General features: G+C 37.2%; 1 pseudogene; it reads left to right on the forward strand.

The window, feature by feature from the left end:
- The first annotated feature begins 13,610 nt into the window (after positions 1 to 13,610).
- LOC113739152 (probable cytosolic oligopeptidase A) lies at positions 13,611 to 18,704 on the forward strand (annotated as a pseudogene).
- The last annotated feature ends 333 nt before the right edge of the window (positions 18,705 to 19,037 follow it).

A 19,037-nucleotide genomic window follows, 5' to 3' on the forward strand; every position in this document is an offset into this window, starting at 1 on the left:
GTTGATGAAGTCACTCATAGACGGAGACTAAAAACTAGAAATGAATTAACTGGTGATGATAGAACCCACCTCACTTTGAATGCCAAGGCTATGAACGTGTATATAGTACTCTAGATACAAATGAGTCTATTAGAGTCAAAGATTGTAAATTTGCAAAAGAGATTTGGGATAAATTTAGAGAAATCCATTAAGGGAGTGAGAATGTGAGAGAACAAAAGAAGTCGATTCTGGTCATTAAGTATGAATCTTTTAAGATGGAGCCTCATGAAAATGTTAATAAAATGTATTGTAGATTCAATGATCTTATTAAGGATTTAGAAGTGTTGAAAAAGGAATACTCTCTAGGTGAGAAAAACAGAAAAATTCTGAATGCCTTATCCAAGGATTGGGAGATTAAAGTGACTACCATTAAAGAAAATAGAGATCTAAATTTCATGCCTATTGAATCTCTCATTAATTCTCAAAAATCTTATGAACTAAAACTCAAGTCCAAGGTGCAAGGGGAAGAAGATACAAAGGTGAGAAAGAACATTGCTCTAAATGCCTCGCAAGATGAAGATGACTCAGCTTCTTTGGATGGAGACGATATGGAAGGTGATGACAATGACATTGCACTCATCACAAGAAGTTTCAGAAGAATTCTTCACGAAAGAAGATTCAGAAAAGGAGAATCTAACAATCTATTCCCAAATCAATTCAACAACTCAAGGAACAAAGGGAAGCAAGAGTTCAATAAGAAACAAACTGACAAATGTTTCGAGTGCGGCCAACCTGGACACTATGCTAACGAGTGTCCAATGAAGAAAAAAAAAGAAAAAAAAATTGAATGAAAATCAAAGTTCAACAACTTACAGATCACCTGGAATGACTGCAACTCAGAAGGTGAAGTCAAAGAAGAAGAGGAATCTGTCCAAATAGCCTTCATGGCCATTGGTGATGAAGAGGTAATTACTTGTAACTCTCAAATTGATAGTGATAATGAATCTGATGATGATGTTAATTCTTTTATGTAAAGAATGTATAATAGCTTGAAAGAATCCTATGTTAGAAATAAGGAACTGAAATAAAAGATCAATTTTCTGATTCAAGATAATGCAAATCTTTTTCGACAAAACAAGAATCTGAAAAATGAAAATGAAAACTTGAGAAGGATTGAAAATAATTTACATGCTGAACTCGATAGAAAAACGAACTTCTGTGACATGCTAAAAAATGAACATAGGAGTTTAAAAAGAAGAATGGATGATTTTAATCAACTGCTTCAACATAAGAAACAAAACTATTTTCAAAAGAATAATACAAAACCTCACTTTGGCATTCATGAGAAAAGGTTGAATTCTAGTGCAAATAAATTTACCTTTTATAAGAGAAGGCAAATCAGATTTATTAAACCTGTCCATACGAGTAACTTACTTACTATGTGCAGTTTCTGTTTTCAAATTGGTCACACGAAGAGTAATTGTTATGTGAGGAAAAATATGAGAAATGGTATGAAATGCATGTGGATAGTTAGGTATAATGCTAACTCTCAAGGGCCAAAAATGTAAAAGATACCAAATATTATCTTGTGAACTTTTGTATAAGTAAACTTGGTGTATATTATCAAGGAATCAAAATGATTCATAGATAGTAGATGCTCAAGACATATGACTGGTGATCCATCATAATTCATCAAACTCAAGCCAAAAGCAAGCGGAAAGGTAACCTTTGAAGATGATAACAAAGCCAAAACTGTTAGAATTAGTGATGTTGGTAAGAATGGACAGACCTTTGCTCATAATGTTCTTTTAGTTGACAATCTGAGCTATAACTTGTTAAGTGTTAGTTAATTGTGTGATAGAAATCTGCTTTATTATTCATGAAGTATGAATGTCTTACTCTTGACTCAAAGTTAAACACTGTTTTCAAAGGAAAAAGATTTAATGACATCTATGTAGTTATTCTAAAAAATGTGGATTCGTCTAGTCTTAAATGTGTTAAAATTGCTAATGAAGACCCTTGGTTATAGCATAGAAGACTTTGCCATTTCAATATGGATTTGTTAAAAGCGATTTCAAAAAAGGATCTTGTTAGAGGTTTGCTAAAAATTAAATTTGAAAAGGACAGAATTTGTGATGCTTGTTAATTTGAAAAACAAGTCAGACTTTCTTTTAAACCCAAGAAATATGTTTCTACCACAAAAACTTTGGAACTTTTACATCTTGATTTATTTGGTCCTACACAAATGACTAGTTTAGGTGGTAAAAGATATTACCTTGTTGTTGTTGATGATTACTCTAAATACACTTGGGTGATATTTCTTGCACACAAAAATGATGCCTTTAAAAACTTTGTTTCACTATTTGTAAAGGGTTAAAATCTGATTAGTTTGAAAATCATCAAGATCAAAAGTGACAATGGCACAGAATTTTGTTTTTGTGGCTTTTCAAAATTTTGTGATAACAATAGAATTACACATGAATTTTTAATTGCAAGAGTTCCACAACAAAATGGAGTTGTTGAAAGAAAGAAAAGAACACTTCAAGATGCTGCTAGAACCATGTTAAGTGAGTGTAATTTGCCAAAATATTTTTGGGATGAAGTCATAAATACAGCTTGCTATACTATGAATAGAATTCTTTTAAAACCAATCTTGAACAAAAGCTCTTAAGAATTGATGTTTGATAAAAAGCCTGTTGTTGGATACTTCAAAGTCTTTGGTTGCAAATGTTTTATTTTAAACATCAAGGAACATCTTGGTAAGTTTGATAAAAATCTGATGAAGGAATTTTCTTGGGGTATTGTGAGAATAAGAGAGGTTTTAGAGTTTACAATCGAAGAACTTTGGTTATAGAAGAAACTATACATATTACTTTTGATAAATCTAATAGTGATATTTTCAAAAGCTGTGGTGAGGATGATGATACAGGTGTTCAAGAAGGTCTAAAGAAGCTCACAATCACTGAACAAGACACTGCTTCACCAGAAAATGACTCAAAGGAAGATGATTCTCAAGATTGTCCAGCACTGGAAGACAATGACAAAAATGTCAGTACACCTAACGATCTTCCAAGAGCCTGAAAATTTGTTCAAAACCATCCTAAAAAGTTCATCATTGGTGATCCATCCGAAAAAATTAGAACTCGTTCCTCCTCTAAACAATTGATGGATAATTTTGCATCAGTCTCTCATTTTGAATCCAAACATGTTGTTGATGCCTTGAAAGATGAAAACTGGATTTTAGCCATGAAAGAGGAACTAAATCAATTTGAAAGAAATAAGGTCTGGACATTAGTTGAAAGACTTCATAATCATCCTATCATTGCCACAAAGTGGGTCTTTAGAAACAAAATGAATGACAAAGGTGAGGTAGTACGGAATAAGGTCAGACTTGTAGCAAAGGGATATGCTCAAGAAGAAAGAATAGATTTTGATGAATCATTTGCACCCATAGTAGGTTAGAATCAATTAGGATGTTCTTGGCCTTTGCATGTTTTAAGAATTATAAATTATTTCAAATGGATGTCCAAAGTGCTTTCTTAAATGGCTTTATTGATCAAGAAGTATATGTTGATCAACCTCCTGGTTTTGAAAATGAAATGTATTCTAATCATGTGTTTAAACTCTCAAAAGTTTTGTATAGATTAAAACAAGCTCCAAGGGCATGGTATGAACGCTTAAGTGGTTTTTTGATTGAAAATGATTTTAAAAGAGGCATTGTAAATACTAATCTTTTCATTAAACAAAATTCACATGATCTTTTAATTGTGCAAATATATGTAGATGATATTATATTTGGTGTTACTAATGAGAGATTGTACAAGAATTTTTCCACAATTATGCAAAAAGCATTTGAAATGAGTATGATGGGAGAGTTAAATTTCTTTCTTGGGCTCCAAGTGGTTCAAACCTGAGAAGGAACATTCATTAATCAAGCAAAATATACTAAGGAGCTATTCAAAAGGTTTGGAATGGAAGATTCAAAACAAGTTGGAACACTTATGTGCACATCTACCAAGCTTGACAAGGATGAAGAAGGTATAAAAGTTGATGAAAAGAAATATAGAGGGGGAGAAATGGATATTGGTCTCTAATGAGGTCAAGTGTAATAAAAGGAAGTCACTCTAAGGGGGAGTATTCACACGTAAGAGGATATCATTCTGAGGGGGAGTATTCACTCCTCAATGCATTAAGTATGGGGGAGTTGTGCCTAAATTATTTCCCCCCATCCATTATTTTGTCATCATAAAAAAGGGGGAGATTGTTTATCTCAGTCATTAATGATTACAAAACAAATGGATGTTACTAATGTTCCCTAAATAGACCTTTTCAGAAATGGAGCAAAACAGGGTCAAAAATTAAGTACAAAGGATGCTGAAACTATTGTCGGACGCACAAGAAGATTGGATCGGACGTCCGACAACCTTTGTACAACTTCGGACGCATAAAGAACTTCACCCTCGGACGTTCGAAAATATTGAGTCATTCCTTGTAAACTCACTGACCTCGATCAGACGCACATTATCAGAGCACCGGATGTCCGACAAATGTTGTGACACTTCGAACGCAAAACTTTGGAAGCACCGGACGTCCGAATAGAATTGAAGAAGAATTCTCAATTTTACCCCCTACCCTTGGACGCATACATTGAAGGTACCAGAAGTCCGAAATAATTCAACAAAAATTCTTGAGCTCACTGCCTACGATCGAACGCAAGAAAGTGGTCTACTGGACGTCCGACACTACCAAAGGCTAGTTGACTCTTCAACTGCCTTCTGTCCGTTGGAAGCATTAATTGAGGAACTTGTTGGTTCCATATAAATAAGACAAATTCAACCACTTTTAGGAAACTTTACACATTGAGACTACATCATATTTAGAGTGATTCAACGACAAGAATACTCTTAAAAGAAGATTTGTATTCTTAGTTGTGTAATTTTCGATTAGTTCTTCAAGTGTGTTTCAGTTACTTCAATAGTGTAGCTTTGTGAGAGTTATCTGAGTGATAGTAAATTTCCTTATTTGGCCAAGTGTGACTTGGTGCAAGGAAAAAGTGATCCTTCCCTTGTACACAAGAGATTGGTTGTAAACTGATCAACTTGAAGAAACTTGCTCTACAAAGTGATTCAAACTCAAGAGGAATTTAGTATTTGGTTTGATACTTTATCTCTTTTACTTTCTGTTTTGATACATAAATTGCTACATAAATTGCTCATCTCTTCTACTCATAAGCACTTGTGCTTTCTCATCAATTGTTCCATTGTGTGGTCTTTTAGAAAAAGAGGGCAAGTACTCAAAAAGGTGACTCATAACTTGGCCAGTTTTTGAAACTATCTAATTCACCCCCCTCTTAGGTTGTCCTCGATCCTTACAATCTGATTTGGCTATAAAAAACATTGGCACTTGAGATTTATTTATGGCCTTTTATAAGATTCAAAGTTCTAAACTAATTTGGAAACAATTAACTACTTTTCTAAAACTCTAACTAATAGGGAACTAACTAACTTAAATTGACTTAACTATGGTCAAAATGACCTTACCCTTTGTTGTATGAAACTAATAACTCAACATTAACTAATTAACCACCTATTATTTATTGAAAATAGCGAAATACACATGGTTGGAATGTTTCAAGCAAATGATACATAATAGTTATAAGTTAAAATAATGGTAAACTATAAAAAACTACTCCAAACTAAGGAAGGGATCCAGAATTTTTGAGTTTCAATGGATCAACCGTTCTTTTATCTTGAATCATCTTTAGAATTTGACGCCATTGATCACATGTTCATATCAAATTGCCTTGTATAGAAAGTTCTAGAAAGAGGACTTACTGTAAAATTCTCTAAAAACTTGTATAGTTTTCTTGGCTTGCCCTCAGTTGTGACCAATCTTGTGTAGGTGTTCATAAATGCAATACCAGTTTTCTTTAGCCTCTAACATTTTTCTTCTTTGTTCTCTATTTTAGATTCCGTACATTTTCGCGCACTTAGTATTTATGCTAAACTACCAAACCGTTCATAGTTTAAGTCTTGAACGATCGCTAGTATCACATGGCGTGTTGGCTTATAGAAAATTAAGCAACTCGTTACAAAGGGAAGCAAACTCCTCTAGTATCCTCCTCCAAAACAAAAGAAATTCTTTCATCTTTTTTTTTTTATCCAGACTTGACCTGAATCTGCTTAGTATTTTCATGTATGGATATAGTTTTAATTTTGTTTATTCGGGCTTGACTCGGACCCGCTTAAACTAATCTAAAAAATGGTTTGAATAAATAATTATTTTGATAATATATTTGAATATTTAATATTTGTTTGGATCTTTTAGAGATTCTACTTTGTAGGCATTATAATAATTATATATAATAATTTTTTATTTTTAATTGAAATTTATGGTATGCAATTAATGTTTGTTTAGAAAGATATTTTCTTCATTGCTTTGCCTAAATTTTTTTGCTGGATATATCCTATTAATACCTAAACCTAATCCGACTCGGATTCAAAAGAATAAGTTCAAAACCCGTTGGGTATTCGGGCTGAATCCGATACTAGTATATCTAATCGGAGTTTAGATCCGAATCCGAAATATTCAATTTTAATCCAGACCCGACTCGATTACAGCTCTATCTAAATTTTGATTAAAAAAATTTTTAAAAAAAGGCAGCGGAAAAATCTATCTCGACTTGGTTATTGATATAAAGATTGAACAACCTCGACCCCTCTAACCCACATAATTGCGAATCTCGAATTTAATCGCGATTCACAACTCAATAAGATAGCAAACCAAGATGTGTTGGTAGAATAACGCTACAATTCAACGTGATTTTGAATTGATAAGCCAAAATTTTAACAAAGGAGAAACGACTCACTTTGTATCAAGGAACATTCCCAACGAATAAGAAAGAAAAAGCTCTCAAATTTTATTCATCATTTGATTTAACTATGAAAAACGTTGACACTTGAGACTTATTTATCGTTTTTTACAAAACTCAAAGATCTAAATCAACTTAGAAACAATTAACTATTTTCCTAAAACTCTAATTCGACTAGAATAGGAAACTAACTAACTCAAATTGGCTTAACTATAGTCAACATGACATTTGCCTTTATTGTATGAAACTAATGATTTAATATTAACTAATTAACCACCTGCTATTTGCTGGAAATAGCGAAACACACATGGCTGGAATATTTCAAGTAAATGACACATAATAGTTAAAAGTCAAAATAATGACAAGCTATAGAAAACTACTCCAAACCAAGGAAGGGATCCAGATTTGTTGAGTTTCAATGGATCAACCGCTCTTTTATCTTGAATCATCTTTAGAATTTGACGCCATTGATCACATGTTCGTATCATTCGCATCCTCTTTAAAGCGATTTGCCCTCAAATCGATGGATTGTAGAAAATGCAGCAATTCGGCCAACATCTTCATGCGAGCATACCACATCGCATTGTGGTTATGTAGGTGTAAGGAACTCATGAGCAAAGGTTTCAACCAAGGGATGCACCAATGTATCTGAAACTGATTGTTGCACCACTTTACTCTAAGATGTTCACGAACAATCTCTATAACCACTTACATGAATTCTTTGTCACGGATTTTAAATTCGACACCTACAAAAGAAACTAAATAGTAAGTACTTGTAGGTGTGAAATCACTTGAAAACTTACAATTTGTTTCTACTAAATAGGGATCTTCACAGCGATGTTCAAGTAGATTTAAAAAACTCCAAATCTGGTTATGCAAGGTAGTACAATCCATCACTAGTTTTGACATTGTTTTTGATCTCTTCTTCTCTTTCTTTTCTCTGTTTTAACATTTTTACCTTTTCAGTTGAACAGGCACCAACATCCAATATGAAGATAAAAATGATATTCTGTACTAGGAGGATGAAATGATACTACATAAAGGTCAAGTTATAGGCGATTTTGGGGTTGTCATACAAGAAATCCAGCAAATCCCGCTTGACCAAATTGTATATGTATATTAGCCAAGCTATTGCTGAGAAAGAATAAAAATCATTTTTAACATTGAAGTACATTCTCTTCCTAGCTGGTATTATATGCATGGCCGCTTTTACTTTAGTGATCTCTTGTTTGGAGGAATGTTTTGAGAACTGGTTTAGAAATTAATGACAACCTGATCACAAACTGGAATTCCCAAAATGTGAAGAAGAATAAAGCAGAGAAAATTTATTCGTCAAAATTTATTTGCTTCTATTTAATAAGTGTGTGTTTGGAATGCACATTATTTAAATTTTATTTACAAACACTGACTTGCTTGCATTATCAGCACATTTTTCAATCACCTTTTTTATCTGACATATATTACATTAAAAAAAATATTATAGTATTTTTTTACAAAATTATCTCAAATAATTTACAATCCAAACACACTATCAACACATTTTTCAATCAATTTTTTATCTTACATACATCACATCAAAAAACTGCTACACCATGTTTTAAAAAAAATTATCTAAAATAATCTACTATCCAAATACACTCATAATTTGATAGTTATTATCAATTAAGTCATAAAGTGAGATCTTCCTCAAAAATAAATTAGAAAACGTCAATGAATTACAATTTACAAATGGTAACCATCCTAAAAAAGCCATCAAGGAAACAAAATAATTGGTGGTTCCATTAAAATTAAAAAAGGCAGTAATCCATAAGCTATATAAACTGCAAAATTACTTGTAGTAAACAAAAATGTCTCTGTGTACGGTCCAATCTCGCAATTTTACACGAGATGACGAGAGGAGGAGAGAGTAATTGAGGCCGGAAGAAAGAAACATTATCCAGCACCTGCAGCTTCAGCCTTCAGAAACCAAACCAATGACCGTCCCCAAATCCAAACCCATAAGTCAAATCAGGATTCGAATTCCTGTGTACATACCTAAACCCGTATTTTATGCAGCATCATCCGGAACAAGCCGAGCCCTTTACGGCTCCATTCGCCCTCTTCACTCTTTCTTGCTCGCTTCAATATTCGGCGCTAGCAGTAGCAGGCTCGTCACTTTCGATTCCAGTCATTTTGCTTAAAAGCTTCTTCTCTTTCTCTTCCCAAATCTTGCCCACCCAACTTCCCAAATCCCCGCCCTGTCTTCTCTGGTCTTCCTGTCTTGCTCTGCCTCCACACTCTCCACTGGTCAGCCAAAACCTCTACCAGGTCAACCACCACCGTCCGATCATTCGCCGCCGTATCACCATCAAAATCGACCGTCTTCTGTAATGGCACAGAACCAGTTTACGGCAATGGTGACAGATTTATTGCAGAAATCAGTGAATTAGTGCTTAACAAAATGGAATTGGAAAATGAAATGATTTGGTAATTCAATTTCTTAATATGAATTTGGTGAATGAATACAGAGCATAAATAATGGATTCAAAGATAGAAGGGGAAAGAAAATGAAGGAATAAACGTGAGAGGAGGAGAGGGAGATTGGTAAAGCCAATCTTTTCTTTACAAGCAATTGAAAGATGACAAAAAGCTTCCTTATCACTAAGATTTCCTCTGCTTTTATGGTTTTTTCCCGGCTAACTAACTTCTAAACTAGCCAATGAGCTGAGGACAAGTGGATTCTAGAATAATCCGCCCCACTTGTTCATAACAGAAGCATAATTCTGTTTTGAGCCAGTGAAAGCGTGTTTCCTAAATCACGCCTCTTCTTTTCTTGGGTTTGATCAATCACGCCTTCCTCGTGCCATAGACCACGCCTTCACCTTTCTTCAAGCTGGACTAGAAGAACTTCCTGCGAATCCTTTGCACTCCATGACATCTCCCAACCTCCTTCCAGATTGTCCTTCCTCGGCGACAAGAATCCTCTTCTAACGGACTTCAATTTCCCGCCGTTTGATTCGATTGAGACCGTGCACGTCCGCCCTGGCATCCGCGCTTTGTTGAAGCAACTCGTTCGTGCTTTCAAAATTTGAAGAAATTAACATCCTATTTATTCATTTATTTTGATTTAACAAACGAGATGATTCAATGCATGTAAATGCAGGAGGGAGAATTGGAGGGAGAATTGGCTCAGTTAGGCAACCCCTCAATGAAATCCATAGTGACATGGCTCTAGGGAGACTGTGCAACTGGCAGAGGCTGCAGTAGCCCTGGATATGACACATGCTCATCCTTACATTTCCTGCAGACATCACACTCCAAAATAGTTGTCTTAATGTCCTTGTACATGCCTGGCCAGTAGAACAGCTGCTTGGCCTTTAGGAAGCTAGCTTGTATGCCAGAATGTCCCCCTAACTGTGAGTCATGTAGAGTGCTGATCAGTTTCCTCCTTATCTCTCCCCCAGACCCCACAGCTACCCTTCCTTTGAACTTCAGAACACCATTTTGGTAACTGAGGTTGGAAGATTGATCTAGTTTCAGCAATACCTCTCTGATGCTATTTTGTGCCCAATCATCTCCTTAGTAGCTGCTAATCACTTCTTTGATCCATTCTGGCACTATGGTAGTTATTGCAGTACACTCCAAACCTTGATCACCTCTCCTAGACAAGGCATCTGCTACCACATTCTCTTTACCCTTCCTGTAGTGAATCTCATAGCTCAACCCCATAAGTTTAGTTAGCCATTTCTGCTGCACGGGGGTGGTGATTCTTTGTTCCAACAGGTACTTCAAACTCTGATGATCTGTGTTAATGATGAAGTGTTGACCCTCCAAGTAGTGTCTCCACTTGGTGACTGCTGTGACAAGAGCCAATGGCTCCTTCTCGTAGATGGATAACCCCATATTCTTTGGCCCCAACCCTTGACTGATGTAAGCTATTGGTCTCCTTTTCTGCATGAGGACTGCCCCTATTCCATTGTAGCAGGCATCAGTCTCAACCACAAAAGGTTGGTTGAAATCAGGTAAGGCCAAAACAGGAGTGTCACTCATGGCCCCTTTGAGCTTCTAAAAGGCTTTCTCAGCTTCTCCTCCCCACTGGAAGCTGTCCTTCTTTAACAGTGCAGTCAAAGGCTTGGCTATACTGCCATACCCTCTGACAAATCTTCTATAATATCCAGTTAGGCCTAGGAATCCCCTCAGCTATTTTACATTCTCTGGTCTAGGCCATTTTACCATTCCCTCAATCTTCCCAGGGTCAGCCTTCACCTCCTCCTCTGAGATGATGTGCCCAAGTATTCCACCTGTGCCTGAGCAAAAGCACATTTGCTCCTCTTGGCATACAGCTGGTGCCTCCTGAGGATATCCAGAACTTCTGCCACATGCTTCAGATGCTCCTGTAAACTTGAGCTATATACAAGGATGTCATCAAAGAATACCAGTACTGACTTCCTCAACTGTTTTTGGAACACATGGTTCATGAAGCCTTGGAAAGTAGCAGGGGCATTGGTCAACCCAAATGGCATCACCTTGAACTCATAGAGTCCCTGATGGGTTCTGAATGCAGTCTTGGGTATGTCTTCAGTCTTGACTCTGATTTGGAAATACCCTGCTCTCAGGTCTATCTTGGTGAAGTACTTGGACCCATTCAACTCATCTAGGAGCTCATCAATAAGGGGTATTGGGTATTTGCTCTTGACTGTGAGCTCATTCAATTGTCTATAGTCTACACAGAACCTCCAGGTACCATCCTTTTTTTTAACAAGCAGGACAGGGGATGTAAAAGGGCTGTTACTAAGCTGAATAATGCCATTTCCCAACATTTCCTGCACCAGTTTCTCAATTTCAGTCTTTTGGATGTAGACATCTGTAAGGCCTTATCTGGAAGGGCTTGGATCCTTCTTTAAGGGTAATAGAATGGTCATGACTCCTTTCAGGGGGTAGTCCTTGGGGTTCCCTGAATACATCCTCAAACTCCTGCAATACCCCTTCCATTTCTGGGGGTATGGCTTCAGTTTCTGGTACCTTCTCAGTTACTGCTCTTAACTGAGCCAAGATCCCATAGGTTTGTTTCCTAGCCCACTTGTGCAGTCTACTCCCTTTTATCAGCCTTAATTGCACCTAGTGACCCTCTCCCTTCAACTCCACTTGTTGTTTCCCTTTTTTGAACCTCACACTCAACCCCTTGAAGTCAAATTCCATGGGACTGAACCTGGCAAGCCAGTCCACTCCTAATACCATATCACATCCCCCCAACTTCAAGGCATTGAACTGGTGTTGAAACTCAAAACCCTGCATTTTCCATATCACTGGCTTAACTAGACTCCTGGACTATATCCTCTCTCCCTTAGCTACCTTGACCACTAGGAAGGTCCACTGCTGATTAGTCCCAGGCTCCTGGCCAGTTGTTCATCCAAGAAACAATGGGTACTTCCACTGTCAATCAATGCAGTGACAGTTCTCCCTTTTATTATCCCCCTCAGTTTAATAGTCCTATGCTCACCACCCCCAGCCAGTGCATGTACAGAAACTTCTATGTGTTCCTCCTCTAGTTTACCCTCAATACAGTCACATAACATATCAGGTTCAGTCTCCTTTTCCCCCTCAATAGATGCAGAGTACTCACTTTCATCATTGACTAGCAAAAGGTGAATGTGAGACTGCTTACATACATGGCCAAGTGTGTAGGGTGCAGCACACTTATAGCACAATCCCTTCTCCCTTCTGAGGTTGAACTCACTAGGGGTGATCATCCTGAATTGGTTTTGGTTGCTGTTTGGATATTTATGGTTTTTGATGGGGTGTTTGTCTGAGGTTCTGGGAGTAGCAGAGCTCCCCTGGTTATGGCTTGGGGTGTGGAATGGGGTTTTGTGTGTAGGGGTGGTGCTGGGTAGGCCCTTGTGTATTTTTTGCATGGCTCTTAAGTTCTTTTCCTGTAACTTAGCTGCTTCTATTGCATCAGCCAGAGCTAGGGGCTTGGCCATTTTGACCATATTAACTATCTCCTCCTTCAAGCCACTTAAGAAGCATGCTTTGTAATAAGAGTCAGCCAAATGAGGGAGGGAAGGCATTACCAGTGCTTTGAGCAACTCAAACTTTTCCAGGTAGTCAACAGATCCTTCCTGCCTTAGTTTGTTGAATTCTTCAATGGCCTCCTCTGGCGTGCCTTCACCAAATCTTTCACACAATGCAGTGGCAAGTTCAGTCCATGGAATGACTTCCCTGCCACTGAATACTCCATGGAACCAGGTATCAGCCCTGTCTCTCAGGTACAGCTCAGCAATCTCAGACTTCATGTTTTCCTCCACTCCATTGATCTTGAAATACTTGTTAGCCTTACGGATCCATTCCCTTGGATTATCTCCTGTGAAGTTAGGCAACTCCATTTTAGGCACTCTGGTATAAGATCTGCTCTCCTTCCAATCTGATCTGCCATGTCCTTCCCCTTGTGTTTCTCCTTTCCTGGGACCTACTATCAAACTGCTACTTTCTGCATCCTTGTCCTTGCCATTCAACCTGGCCATCATCTAAGCCATCATAGACATCATACTCTCATACTTTTGATCCAGATTCTTAAGGGTCCTTTCTGTACCTTCTTGCCTGTGTTCTAGTACCTTGACCACACTTCCTAGCTCAGACAGATCCTTCTTCAATGCTTCATCCTGTGACTTAGTCATCCCAATGGCTCGTAGCTGAGCTCTGATACCACTGTAATGGCACAGAACCAGTTTAAGGCAATAGTGATAGATTTATTGCAGAAATCAGTGAATTAGTGCTTAACAGAATGGAATTGGAAAATGAAATGATTTGGTAATTCAATTTCTTAATATGAATTTGGTGAATGAATACAGAGCAGAAATAATGGATTCAGAGATAGAAGGGGAAAGAAAATGAAGGAATAAACGTGAGAGGAGGAGAGGGAGATTGGCAGAGCCAATCTTTTCTTTACAAGCAATTGAAAGATGACAAAAAGCTTCCCTATCACTAAGATTTCCTCTGCTTTTATGGTTTTTTCCCGGCTAACTAACTTCTAAACTAGCCAATGAGCTGAGGACAAGTGGATTCTAGAATAATCCGCCCCACTTGTTCATAACAGAAGCATAATTCTGTTTTGAGCCAGTGAAAGCGTGTTTCCTAAATCACGCCTCTTCTTTTCTTGGGTTTGATCAATCACGCCTTCCTCGTGCCATAGACCACGCTTTCACCTTTCTTCAAGCTGGACTAGAAGAACTTCCTGCGAATCCTTTGCACTCCATGACATCTCCCAACCTCCTTCCAGATTGTCCTTCCTCGGCGACAAGAATCCTCTTCTAACGGACTTCAATTTCCCGCCGTTTGATTCGATTGAGACCGTGCACGTCCGCCCTGGCATCCGCGCTTTGTTGAAGCAACTCGTTCGTGCTTTCAAAATTTGAAGAAATTAACATCATATTTATTCATTTATTTTGATTTAACAAACGAGATGATTCAATGCATGTAAATGCAGGAGGGAGAATTGGAGGAATTGGAGAAGACGGTGGAGCCGACGTTGCCCAAATTGGTGGAGCCGTTAAAGAAGATAATTGATCGGATCAGTGTGGTTTGGGGAGCAATCAACCACCTCAAGTCCGTTAAGGACAGCTCTGAGCTTCGCGCTGCCATTGAAGAAGTGCAGGTCTATATATATATATATATATTTGGTTATTAATCGCGCTATAGATTTTTTCCTTTTTTTTTCTTAATTGATAGGGAAAAGTTATATCACTGTATTGCTTTTGGTGCTCATATGGTCTTTTGAATCCTGATCTGCAGCCAGAGAAAGTTGCGTTTGACCTCAAACTGAGTCAAAGTAAGCCAATTTATAATGCTTATAAAGCTATACGGGAATCTCCTGATTGGGATTCGCTGAGTGATGCTCGTAAACGGATAGTTGAAAGTATGTCTTTGAACTCTGCCCTGTTTGATTTGGCAGGTACATACTTTGTTGTATTAGCTGTAGTTAGTGTCACATATAATTTCTCATTATGAGTGTTTACTTGATCCTCATGTCCTTTTCTTTGGTTTTTTATGTCTAACCTTTTAAGTATGTGATTTTCTTTTTGCCTTGAGTCATTCTGTGGTATGAGGTATTTCTGAAAATTCCGCTGAATTTATTAGTTTTAGCTTGTAATCCAGAATGAATATAGGGAATGAAACTATCTGAATCTGTTGCTCTTTATATTCTTAGTATCATTCTATATGTTAATTTGTTCATTTTCTTGCCAAGTTTTTCACTTGATAGAAGGGTAAAAGACCACCAAGATTGCTCTTTAGTCTCCTCATTATCTACTTTGCAAGTTATTGCAGAAAGTTGTCATCAGAGTTTTCTATGCATAAAATGTTGCCTTCAGGCATGTTTAATGCTCAGTCTTCTACCTTGCAAGTCGTTGGATTAATAAAGTTACAAAAATGAGGTCCTACACGTCTTATTTAGACTTAATCCCCCAAAGGAAAGGAATTTGGTTTATATGATTAAGTATTACATGTGCATGTTTACTGACGAGGAGTTACAACAACTGTACTAGGGTATTTTCCTATCTTTTTGTTACTTAATAGTGCCATACTAAAATTTGGTATGCCTGAGCTTAAAAATTCTCGGGACCTCTCTTACTTATGCAGCATCAATTAAGGAGGCCATATTGAGTGGCATTGCTCTTGAAGATGATAAAAGAGAGCAATTTAACAAAATTGAGCAGGTATATGCTGCTTTGTCAAATTCTATATTTCGTCATAATCAGATTATTCAGATTCCTTTGGTGGTTATCTGATCTGTTTTATCTGTATCTTTACCTAAATTTGATTGTCTGCTCATTATTGGTGCCAAGAATTTGATATAAATGTGACATCTTGAGTAACTATATGTTTTTCTATTTTTCCTTGATCATGGGTGGATGGCTCAATTTTTATAACATAGGTTGCCAAATAAATTGCATTGTTATTTTCCTGGATGTTGTCTTAGAGAGTTCTTTCTGTTGATTATTTTTGAGCAATTCTAGCATGATGCTTATATTTCTTTTTCTGTCGAGGAACACTAAATTTCTCTCATAATATGATGATGATGTGTAGCCCAGATATATCTTTCAATTTACTTATGATGTTCAGTTTTACCTTCTAGATAAGTAATACTTTCGTTTGCTTTCAATTTGTCTGCAGGAGCTGGCAAGACTATTGCGAAAGTTTGAGGAAAATGTTCTGGATGCCACAAAAAGTATGAAAAGGTAATTACAGACAAGAAAGATATTAAAGGATTACCTGCTACAGCACTTGGATTGGCTGCCCAGACTGCAGTTACTAAGGTAAACTGTTTAGAAAGGGGCATTACTTATGACATCATCATTTTGGTTCATGTGTTGCTTGGTATAGCATTACTCATCATCCTATAAGCCTTACAGGGGTATGAAAATGCTACTGCTGGACCATGAATAATCACATTGGATGCGCCGAGTTTTATGTCTGTGATGCAACATGCTAGAAATCGAACCTTGAGGGAGGAAGTTTACCGTGCTTATGTGACACGTGCTTCTAGTGGAGATCTGGCTAACACAACGATAATTGATCAGATTCTACAACTTAGGTTGGAACAGGCTAAGCTTCTTGGCTATAATAACCATGGAGAGGTACAACCATTAATTGTTTACTTCCAAATTGATCAGTCAACTTTATATGTACTAATGTAGTTGTCGTTCTTCTTAGGTAAGCATGGCTACCAAGATGGCGACTGTTGATAAGGCACTAGAGCTCCTTGAAAAGATTCGTGCTGCATCTTGGGATCCTGCAGTTAAAGGGAATCTACTAGTATGGTTTTTAGTTCATTGCTTTTGGCCAGTTAAAACATAATAAGTGTATGCTTTTGATTCAAATCTGACATGAAGAAAGTGTTAATAGTCTGATGGCTTTAGTATGTCACTTATGTAATAGTTTAACCTTTTTTCACTTGACAGGATTTGCTAGCATTTATTTCTTAGTTCAACATATTTATATTGGTTAAAACTTTAGAGTTCCATCATATATTCCCTCAAGCTTTTCTTTTTTAAAAGCAAAGTGGAAAGGTAAGTAAAGAATTGTACTTCTATAGATTTCAGCTTGTTGACAACATTATTTAAATTAGATTTTTAACCAAGTGTTCTATGCACGTTCTGATATTCCTGGTTTGTCAAATTTTAGCATGCTCTTATGCTTTTATCTAATTTAATGGCCTATTTCTTTCCTGCCTCACATTTTCTTTACTGCCTAAAGTTGTTTTCTAGAACTCAGATTACCCTATCTTGGGAGTAGTAATAAAGCTGACACTATTTTTTTAACTCGTAGTATAAATATCAATATTCTGGTCAATGACCGTCCAATCCTATATTGCCACTTTCCTTCTCTGCTTGAGATTACTGTATTTTCCTTCACTTTTTTATTGGCTTCTCCATTTCTGCCCTATATTTCCATGCCCTATGTTTTCAGCTGCTCTAGGTAGATTAACTGAACACCCCTGGGTAACTAACTGAACTTAAGGTAGAGGCTTTTGGCTTTTGGCGTCCAAACAAACAAGTGTAATTATGTTGGTCAACTCAAGATGCTGTCAAGCTAGGAACTAATTTTACATGGGGAAGAACATTTTGCATTATAGAATTCTAGTTAATAATCTTGTAAAGACATTGGGAAAAAGTAGAGCAGCCGATTCTAGGGACCCTACAGTTCTTGTCTTTGTTAAGACTACAACCATTATATGTGGAACAGATATGGTTAATTATACTCTTTAAACTCGTGAACTCAAGGGTTGATTGGCGCATTTAGGTTTCATTGATTGGCTGTTTGATGTTCGCTTTTGGTGAAACCTAGAGTTCACTGTCATCGTCTTCCGAACCAGCACCCCATCAAGCTCCAGGGAGTATTTGGTTACGTATGTGTAAGGACTTGCTTAGTTATTGCTCATACGTAGTTCCTTCCACTTGTATTCCTTGGAAACTTGTGGTGTCCTTTTTTGTTTCCTCATGGAAATTTTGCTGTTTTTTTCCCTACACAAATTATCTATAAATTCTTAAGAAAATTGCATTATGAAATTTTTGTAGTTCCATCTTGCGAAGTCAGTGTAGCTTGTCACCTGCAGCCGGTACATTTCACCTCAAGCAAGGACTGGTTTACGACAGAGGGAACATCTGTTACTTCGATTCAACTCCTCATTTATACCTTGTGAACAAGGTCTTCCCGGTGACCAATTATTAAATTCTTCGAATCTGATTCTTTTTTTTTTTCAATGAATTCTGTGGTTTCTAAACACACACTCGTGGGTTGCTGCCAAAGGCCAAGAAAAGGAATGACGAGAATAAGAATGGAAAGAATAATAGCAACAATAAGTTCTTGATTACTATAAACATCCTTGGTAGCACTGGACCCATAAGGTTTGTGGTGAACGAGGATGACACTGTCTCAGAAGGGATGGATGCAGCTCAAAAACTTTATGCCCACCAGGAGCGCTTTCCTGTTTTTGGTTCTGATGTAAACAGTTTCCTTCTCTATCCAGCCAATGCAGGATTGGACAGTAGGGATCTTGTCAATCCAGTTTTCAAGATTTTATGTTCAAATTCTTGTTTTGGCCCTTGGTCCTTATTTGTATTACTGCTAAATTTTGGCATACTCGTTCTAGTATCTCCAATTATTTTTATTTTTATTTTATTTTTATCAAGCTGTAGCAAATTGGCATTGAACTTAGTCCTCAACCTTTGAAGTAAGATTAATTCACGTGCCAATTGTTGCAGCTCTTAACCTATCAGAGTCAATAGGATTGCCGGGAGTGAGGAACTTTGTCCTCTGCAAGAAGCAGAGGCAGCCACAGATGACAGCAGCAAGCAAGGTCGGAGATGATTTCTCGTAAGAGAAGAGGCAGTTGGGTTAAGGCGTGGTTTAACAAGTCCCTGAGCTTCAAGATGTTATCGCTCTGATAATCATGTATTCAGAATTGGAAGTAAATGGGCATCCCCAGGTACATGTGTTACACAAGTCGTTACAATGTTGTTCAAAACTGTGGGGGTTGTATTGTAGGTTAACATTTCATAATGCCATGTATATACTCTGTGTTCATGATCGCTTTCTTGTTGGGTTGTGTAGTTGTTTATACACGTATGATCATGTGTGCTCTATTTCCAATATTTGCAAACAGAATTTGGCTGTCCCAGTCACTTGAGGTCAGAAGTTTCATCAACCTGGC

Source organism: Coffea arabica, chromosome 2c, assembly GCF_036785885.1.
Source record: "Coffea arabica cultivar ET-39 chromosome 2c, Coffea Arabica ET-39 HiFi, whole genome shotgun sequence".
Classification (NCBI taxonomy): Eukaryota; Viridiplantae; Streptophyta; class Magnoliopsida; order Gentianales; family Rubiaceae; genus Coffea; species Coffea arabica.